Below are 9783 nucleotides of genomic sequence, written 5' to 3'. Positions count from 1 at the left end.
ACCATGAGAGGGGTTGGGAAAAGGTTGGTGGAAATTAGGGAAACAAACAGTAGACAAGGAGGGGATGTGGGTTATGATGTGACTTAGAAGTCACCACAGAGCCTACCCTCTTCTTTGACCTCTATGGTCAATCAATCACCGAGGCTGCTGATTTCATCCCCTACTATTACTCAGGTTTATTTTATTTTCTTCACCTTTTCTCTCACTCATCTCTCTTCAACTCTAGCCCGGTCAATTCTAATAGTTTTGTAACAAATTTTCTACTGTCTAATCTTGCCCCCACCCCCTAAAATGCATCCTTCAGATTATGAAAGTGATATTTCTTTTTTTAAAAAAAAAATATTTTATTGATTTTATAGAGAGGAAGGGAGAGAGAGAGAGAGTTAGAAACATCGATGAGAGAGAAACATCGATCAGCTGCCTCCTGCACACCTCCTACTGGGGATGCCCGCAACCAAGGTATATGCCCTTGACCGGAATCGAACCTGGGACCTTTCAGTCCATAGGCCGACGCTCTATCCACTGAGCCAAACCGGTTATGGCATAAAAGTAATATTTCTAAAGTCCAAATCATACCATGTTCCTGCCCCATTAGTTATCTGTGTTGAGAGTAGATGACGCTATAAGCAGAGATGCTTATGGTGTAAGGACTGGGGTTCCCTTGCAAGGCCATCAGACTTTGCATTACCTGAGCCCAACTTGGAAACCTGGAGATACCCCTGGGGAAAAGGAGTATGATTTTTTTAAAAAAGGAAACCCAAACTATCAGCTAATAGATATTTTGCAATAAGCACATCACATAAATATGTATGTTCCCAGTGCCAGTCCTGGGGGAAAGTCCAGTCAATAGCGCACTTGAGTTCGATCTCCAATTCTGGTTCCATAAGTTTCTGGTCCTGGGTTCTTTTTTTCTTTTTTTAAAATATATTTTTATTGATTTCAGAGAGGAAGGGAGAGGGAGAAAGAGAAACATTAATGATGAGAGAGAATCATTGGTTGACTGCCTCCTATATCAACCCACAACTCGGGCATATGCCCTAACTGGGAATGAAAGTGTCACCTCCTGGTTCATAAGTCAATGCTCAACCCACTGAGCCATGCCAGCCAGGGTTCTTTAATGAATTACAGCTGCTACCTCCAGGTCCAGTCCCAGTCCCATGAACACAAGAGAAAGCTGTGAAAAAAAATTTTATAGGTAGCTTGAGAATCTCCTCTGAGCTAGTCAATACAGGGAGTTTTGTTTCCAGCCAAACTATCATCATGCTGAGTATTCAATGATGGATTTTTTTTTTTATGTTCTCACTTGAGAAAATCCTTTTCTATCCTGTGAAATGTCTGTTCATTTCATTATCATCAAACTCTTCCAATAGGTTCCTTGGTGCTGCACAACAGGCTTGGTGGCTTTCTCACCCACAATCTTACAAAAGGTTTAGATACTTAGTGCCCAAAGGACCATTCCAAGGGGAGCAGTAAGGTTTCTTCTAAGTGACAACTGCCTGGTCTGTTCTGTTGTAAAAGGAATCTGAACTTTGACACGTGGAAAATGCCTGCCATGGGCACAGGTGGGGAAGAGTCTGTGTATTTGTCCAGCCTGGACCACACCTTTTGTTGTCCAGGAACTGACGAGTCACCCCAGCGTACTCAAAGTGGGCACTGAATGGGTGTAGGCAAATTACTGGACTATTACAGACAGGATGTCCAGAGAGGCCCACTCCCTTCCCTCCCATCCCCAGCATCACAGCTACATCCCATGTTCACAACAGGCCTAACTCTGCAGGCCCGGTGGACTGCTCTCAGCTCTGCTAGTCCAAGCTCTGCCTGGGTAACTTCTCATTAGTCTAGCTAGCTTGTCATTTTTTTTCAGATGATGTGCTAGGTAGAGAGATAAGATTTAGGATTCTTGTCCATGCAAATGATATTTAAGGAATTTCTCTTGTTTGAGTTGTTGATTTACCAGAGAATTCTTGGGATTTTTTTTTGGCGGGGGGAGGGTTCCATAGGTTTCAGTTAGTGGCTGGGGTTATCTTGGCAATTTCTTAAACATTATGGGATCTGTTCTGCTAAATCCCAGGTCCGTGAGGGCCTGTGTATGCTAATGGAGAGAGGAAAAGATCAGGTGTCTGCAGAGGAGGGTCTGGCCAAGAAGTTGCCACCAGATGACCTTGGCGGACCACTCATTGAACCATGGTCTCCTAGGTGCACCAGCTGTAAAGAGACGTGGGTTGAATGATCTACTAGCTGCCTCGCTGGGACGTTGTGGCTACAACAGAACAATGGTGCAGGGGGAGTGGGACAGGAAGACCTTTTCCTTCGAAGTAAATGCTATAAATTGTTTATGGTCATTTTCCTTAATCCAGTTAATTTTTTAAAATCCAGAAGGACAGCTTTTAAAATGAGAGATTTAAGTTATAAGGAAATGTCTAGTCAAATACTTTTCAGAAGTTACAAGATGATTATTTTGATTTTGTATGTGTTCATATATCTTCCTAGTGAAAAGTAAGAACTAGATTCTTGAGAATAATATCAAGTACCAAATTATCAATTTCTGATAAATAGGTAAAAAAGCAAAAACAAACAAAAAAACAACAAAAAACCCAATGAACCTCTTAGAGGTATTTTGGAGAGGCTCAAACCTCAAGTCAGGGATTACATGTATTCATTTGTAGTCCCCTCCATCTCACATCAGCATCTGGCACCCACAGGCGCTCAAGAAATGTTCATGACTTTGAAAGACAGAGACAAAGGCAGAGTGAGTTCTCATTAAGGCACAGGGTTTTATTTCAAAGCCTCCCTCCCTTTCCCTAGCCAGTTTGGCTCCATGGATAGAGCGTTGGCCTGCCGACCAAAGGGTCCTGGGTTCCTCATGATGAAAGTGATGGTGACACTAGTAAGAATAATCAATATTTATTGATTACATAGTACTAGTATGCATATATAAATTCATACCAACCCATTTTATAGGAAACCGATGCACAGAGAGGTTAGGTAATGTGCCCAAAGTTCTACATAGCCTAACTTGGAACCAGGTGGTTTGGCTCCTAAGACTTCCCTCTTAACACCATTCCTAGATGACACCCCTCTGATGAGCTCCAGGTTGTCCCATCTCTGTTAGAGTGACATCCAGAAGTGGACCCAGTGCTACAGGTGCAGTCTGTGGACTGCATTTTTCTACTTAGTAAATTTCTGTTCCCTTCCCTGGCTGCTGGCTGCAGGTTCTGCACTGCACTGCCCCCTGGTGGTCAGCGCATGTCATAGCGAGCGATCGAACTCCTGGTCTCCCAGTTAAACTCCCGAGGGGACACTTTGCATATTAGCCTTTTACATATATAGATTATCTAACTCCGAAAACTGGCCTAAATTGCTGGAGCCTAAATTCAATATCGTGGAAGAAAGGAATGCCATTCACGTCAGTAAGACAGAATTTGCTTGATTTTTGAGTGTTACATACGGCTATCCTGATAGCTGTGTTCCAAAGCTTCTAAGCTCACAGCTGAATTCTGTGTAAGCCAGTAGCACTCTGTTTCCACAATAGATTCCACATTTTAGTGCAGAACATTAATATCGTAGAAGGGAGGGCAGTCACTGTGCCCAGTGATGTCCACAGTTAATAAGAAGTGGCACATATCGCCAAATTTTCAAATTTTTTAGTTTTAGTTCTTCATAAGCTCTCATTCATTCAATGAACAATTAAGGGTTCACAGGCCTATTGATAAGTATCGGGAACAGTAAGACACAATCCTCCATCTTAAGCGTGTGATCAAACTTACCATTATCAATGTGTATTGATAATCAAATCAAATGTTATAATGTGCCTCCTGATATGATGCACTAAGGAGCACATAATGTCACCCTTGTAGTTCCGTGCCAAACTAGTTTAACATGAATCTAATCACGAGGAATCAGTTAGACAAATCCAAATTTAGCGGCAATATACAAAACTGGCCTGGACGCTAAAAATTTCAAGGTTAATAAAAGAATGGATAAGAAGATTAGAAAAACATGATAATTAAATACAATGAATGAACCTTGATTGGATCCTGGATTTTTTTTTTTAAGCTATAAATGTCATTGTTAGGACCAGTGGGAAGTTTGACTATCTACTCTATATTATATTGTCATATATTATATCACATGTCATATCATATAGACTTTAAATTATATTAAATGTTACATTTTTGGAGTATGATCATGATATTATAATTATATAAGAAAATATCTTTATTTATGGGAGATACATACTAAAAAATTAAGAAATAAATGTCATGATGCCTAAGATTTACTTTCAAATGGTTCAGTAAAAAAATTTTATACCTATACGGTATCCCCCAAAAATGTATACACACACTTTGAATAATTATAAAGGCAGTGTTTATTAAAATACATTTTATTTTCAAAATTGAGCTACCAGCTGTTAAAGTGTGCATACATTTTTTGGGTTACGCTGTATATTGATATGTTAATATCTATTCTGTATGTGTGTGTGTGTATGATTATTTTATTAGTTTCCTAGAGTACTGTAGCAAACTACCACAAACTGGGTGGCTTAAAACAATAAAAATGTATTTTCTAACCATTTTGGATGCAAGAAGTGTGAGAGCAGGGTGGTGGCGGGGAAGCCTCAGGGAAGGATACTTCCTGCCTCTTCCAGCTTCTGGTGGTGGCCAGCAAGCCTCCGCATTCCTTAATTTGCAGCTACGCTGCTCCAATCTTTTCCTCTGTCTTCACACGATGGTCTTCCCTCTGTGTTTCTTTATCCCTCTTCCTATCAGGATGCCAGTTATTGGATTAGGGCCCATCCGAATCCAGCCCGGCCTCATCTTATCTTGATTATATCTGCAAAGACCCTATTTCCAATAAGTTCATATTCACAGGTACTGGGTAGACGTCAATTCCCGGGGACACTATTCAGCTGGTGCAGTATCTAAGGCTTTTACAGAGGGACGGAGGGAAGGGGAGGGGAGAGAAGAGTGCATAATGTGGCAAAATCTTAACAAAGGGTGAATTTTGGTGGAAAGTGTGTGTGTATTTTACCATGCTTTCAAGTTTTCTAAAGGTTTGAAATATTTCCAAGTAAAATAAAATTTGGGGAAAAATGCTCTGTAAAAAAGGGGGTGCGGGCCATTGTCCTTGCCCAGAAGGCTGTCTCCATGTCATGAAGGACACAGTGGAGGGACATGCATCATGCAGGTCTCAGAGCACAGGGGCCAGGAACAGAGACCACAGTGCTGACTCCGGGGGGCAGGTTAGGGAGGGTTTGGAGAAGGGACGTGCAGCTGAACAGAGGTTTGAAGGACAGTGTAGGAACCAGCTGCGGGTCTGAGAGTGCACCCGGGGAGCTGCCAGCTGGCCAGAATGGTTGGGGCAAAGGGCATGTGTGTCAAAATGGTGGGAGTGGAACCTGGAGAGAGGCAGGAACCATGTCATCGAGATGGCTTTGGCCATGAAGGCCAGGACAGGAGCCGAGGTTCAGCCTGAGCAAATTTTGCTTTGGGGACTAGAGATATGGAGAAGCTTGGGGTCGGTCAGTTGGGAGACTGGCGGGACGAGCCGGATAAGAAAGTAGGGGCATCAGAGGAGGGCAGGGTGTGTGAGAGCTGCGGAGGAGCCCAAACGGGAAGGGCTTGGATGGGCAGGTGTGGAAGAGGGAAGAACAGGGTGGGGTGGGTGCCTGGGGGGTTGGTGCAGCCTGCCCTGCAGGAATACAGGAGGAAGAACAGAGAGCCGACAAAGGCTGCTGGAGGGGGATAGAGGCTGTGCTCAGCTTGGAAGTGCCGAACCTGAAGGGCCAGGTGAGGGCCTCAGTGAGATGGCTGGGGCCCAGGAAGTAGACCTGGCCTGGTGACTCTTACATATGTTGGTATTGAGTGAAATCATGGAATTTCAGATTTCCCAGTTAGAGTGTAGCGAGAAGAATGTAGTTACAAGTAAAAGGCTGGGTATAAAATCCTGAAAAGCAGAGCAAAGGAGAAGGCCCAGCAAAGGAGGCCAGGGAGACTTGGACAAACAGGGCAGGAGCCTGAAAATCCGACATCTTAAAGGCAGGGTGCGCAGGCCTCCAGGAGGAAGTCTCGGTTATACTTTACATCAGGGGTGGGGAACCATTTTTCTGCCAAGGGCTGTTTGGATATTTATAACATCATTTGCAGGCCATAAAACATTATCAACTTAAAATTAGCCTGCTATATTTGGTCCAGTGTTTAATTAACTCACCCCTAATGCCTTGGCAGGGCCAGACCAAATGATTTCGAGGGCCTCATATGGCCCGCAGGCCGGACGTTCCCCACCCCTGCACCAGGCAGCACAATCCCTTCCCTGGCACACTCGGAGTCTCTGGCAGGTTATTTTTAACTGGAACCTTGTAAAGTCAATGTTTGTGCTTTTTACAATTGTCCTGTCCGATGGCTTGTTCTACATTCTGACCTGGAGTTACTGTACGAGCCGGGGAGTGGTATGTGAGAGAAACCGGGTGAGTGACAGATAATAATCCTACAGCCTTCCAGCCTTGCTCTCTGACAGATAAAACAATCCATGTGCATTGTGTTCCACCGCTTGCATCACCTGAGCTGTCAGTGGAATTTATGGAATGGATTGTTCTCTTGGAGTCACCCAATAGCCCTGAACAATGGGACCACACATTCTTAGTTTTATATAAGAGCTGGTAAGGAATGTTTCATCCACCTGATCGGAAGCAGGGAGCCATTGCGGACGCCTGCCTGCCTGCCTGCCTGCATTCTCTCTCTTTCTCCTTCTCCTCCTTGTCCTCTTCTTCTCTCTTTAAGGAAGAAAAAACAGGGAGGGAGGGAGGGAGGGAGGGAGGGGAGGAGGAAAAGAAAAGTAATGTAGATCCTTTGTGCAGCAGTCTCCAGATTCACAGTGGTTCTCAACCTTCTGGCCCTTTAAATACAGTTCCTCATGTTGTGACCCAACCATAAAATTATTTTCGTTGCTACTTCATAACTGTAATGTTGCTACTGTTATGAATCGTCATGTAAATATCTGATATGCAGGATGGTCTTAGGCGACCCCTGTGAAAGGGTCGTTCGACCGCCAAAGGGGTCTCGACCCACAGGTTGAGAACCGCTGCTCCAGAAGATGGCCTCACAGGCTGGGGGGAAGATAAGTATGAACTGTGGGACATAAGGATACTCTGGGTTTTCACTTCACAGAATACATTTTTATTTCTTTGAGTAATCTTCTAGGAAAAAGGTACTAAAGTACGAGGTAACTACTGGGGGGCCCTACCTTGCTCGTACAGTGAGCTTTAGGGCTGAGAAAGTCCCCTTCTTCAACCGAAACATTTCAGGGTGGTTTGGTTGCATGTGACACAGTGAAAGAGGCCGATGAACTCAGCACTGGGACGTTCCGAGGCAGTGGTCTCAGAGTCCATTTGGTTTGGTAACTTGAAAGATGTCTCTACTCTACCGTGTCAGCTTCAAGCGAAGGCCAGCTCCAGGGTTCAGCGTTCATCTCCAGAGCGAGGCCCGTCCTCAGTGCTGGCTGGCCGGCCCATGACCCGCCCCTCTGGTCCGGGAAAGGTCGCGTGCCAGATTGGCCGGGGCTTGATTTTCCTGAGCCATCCCTGCGGCAGCAGAGGTGGGCTCACCTGGAGATGCAGGCACATGTGCACCACGAGGGAAGGGTGGAGTAGATACTGGGGCGCCGACCACAGTGCCCACGGCTAAGTGACTTCAAATTCCTGCACTGAGGGTGAAAACTCCTTTAAGAGGGCGTCAAGCCTCTCATCTGAAATTTGAGATAAGATTGAAATAGTAACAGTGAATTTACACTAAAATGTGTTGAAGGGTTTGGCCTTCACCGTGACAATCTGCTCGGGGAGCTTTTCCTTCCCCAGAGCTGTGCTGTGGCCCCTAGAACGCAGTTCTCAACCTGTGGGTCCCAACCCCTTTGGGGGTCGAACGACCCTTTCACAGGGGTCGCCTAAGACCATCGGAAAACACATATAGAATTACATATTGTTTTTGTGATTAATCACTATGCTTTAATTATGTTCAATTTGTAATAATGAAATTGGGGGTCACCACAACATGAGGAACTGTATTAAAGGAAGGCATTAGGAAGGTTGAGAACCACTGCCCTAGAGGAACAGAGAAAAGGGCTTATGCTATACCACAGCACGTCCCAACTCCCCGGTGGGAATGAGGGAAGATGCCTGCCAACCCTCTCCATCTAGGAGCCAGCTAGGACATGTTCCTGATCTGGGCACTCCTGGGGCACTGATCACCCTCGCTGGTGAATCAAGACCAGCAGGTTCTCTCTGAAGACTCCAGCGCACAGGACAAGAGCTGTGTCAGGATGTCTCGGGAGCCCAGTCCCTCTTGAGTAAGTTCTTAGCCAGTTTAAGATTCTTCTCCTCCTCCCACTCTTTTTTTTTTTTTTTTTTAATAACCAGAGGAAGATTTTGTTTTCAGGTATGGTGACATAGAACATGAGATCTTTAACCCTCACACCCATACAAGCTTCAGATAAGCAGAACATGGAGCAGAGAGGACCAGATTAACGAATGACACTCATATGGAAAGCCCTTCTCACCTTCTGCATCTGCATCCTGCAGTCAGGGACGGTCACATGGGAGGCTGGGCACTGGCTCGCTGGTCTTTGGAGGAATAGCCTCCTAACCAACCTCTCAGTGGACTCGGGTGTATAGAAAGGAGAAACTGCCAAGGAATATACTTGCTTTCCCAAATTGCCCTGGGATACCCTGAGTTACCCTGAGTGGCTTCCAGTTTTCTAGTACCATTTTCAATTCGTGGTTGGAAGACCGAGGGTGCCTTTTTCTTTGCCATTTTATGTTAGGGACTTGAGCATCTGTGGATTTGGGTATCCCCGGGGGGTCCTGGATCCAATCTCCTGTGGATACTGAGAGAAGACTGTAGTTACGTTTTGGAGGAGTCGTAAGTTGTACTGTGTGGAAGTTGGTGACCCTAATCCCCATGTTGTTCAAAGGTCAACTGTATAAGAATAGTTGTGCTGTTTGCTTGATTTTGCCATGACTCCAACACCCTCCTACTCCGAAAATGCATAGAGTAGAATCTTTTTACAGTGTAGCCAATGAGATGGCAGGATTTCCATTAAAACGTTAGTCAAAAGGTGGCCTTAAGCTCTGAACACCCAGTGAAGTGTGGGTTTGGCCTCTGTCCCAACACCAGCCTCATGGAGAGACTCAGTTGTATTCACTCTTCAAATAAAGACAGATATAATTCATCCCGTGGGGAAGTTTGTGAGAATTCCACACCATGCAAATAATTTGCACACTACAGTAAAAAGTAGTGGTTAAGGACACAGTTTTTGTAAATCACAGTTTGGGGTTAGAATCTCAGCTCAGTCACTCTCTTAACCCCAGCAAGATACTTAACCCTGCCCATACTCGAGCTTTCCCTCCAGTGCTGTGAATGGTGTACACACACGTGTGCCGAGAGATTGGTCCTCTCGGTCCTCAAGGAGGTGCTATGACGGGAAAAAGATTTGAAAGATCATCATAATCTGAGCTTCTGCATCTCTCAGCTATAACTGTGTTTTCCTCGTGGGGCTGGTTTAGGAATTAAACGCAGATCTCTCCGTACAGCACTTAGTAAGCAATAACCCAGTGGCAGTGTGCTCTGTCCGTACAGCCCTTGGGCAGCCATCCAATTTCACCAGCACTTGGAAAATGTCTAGAAGATAATTACCTCCCACTCCTTTGCAAAGAAAATCCTGAAAGCCCTGAGCAAGGCCAACAAACAAACAGTGCCTTTCCAGGGAGGCCAGTGATGCTGGCCATTGGAA

At 45.0% G+C, this 9783-nt stretch overlaps 1 non-coding gene across 1 annotated transcript; it reads right to left on the bottom strand.

Annotated features, from left to right (window-relative positions):
- Positions 1-8203: 8203 nt before the first annotated feature.
- LOC111823764 lies at positions 8204-8331 on the bottom strand. The gene has a single exon (XR_002826856.1). It is a non-coding gene; the product is annotated as a small nucleolar RNA SNORA3/SNORA45 family (small nucleolar RNA).
- Positions 8332-9783: the final 1452 nt, after the last annotated feature.

The sequence above is a fragment of the Myotis lucifugus genome, unplaced genomic scaffold, assembly GCF_000147115.1.
Source record: "Myotis lucifugus unplaced genomic scaffold, Myoluc2.0 scaffold_664, whole genome shotgun sequence".
NCBI classification, from domain to species: Eukaryota; Metazoa; Chordata; class Mammalia; order Chiroptera; family Vespertilionidae; genus Myotis; species Myotis lucifugus.
Note: the sequence above shows the minus strand (reverse complement) of the source record. Positions and strands in the feature narration are given on the sequence as shown.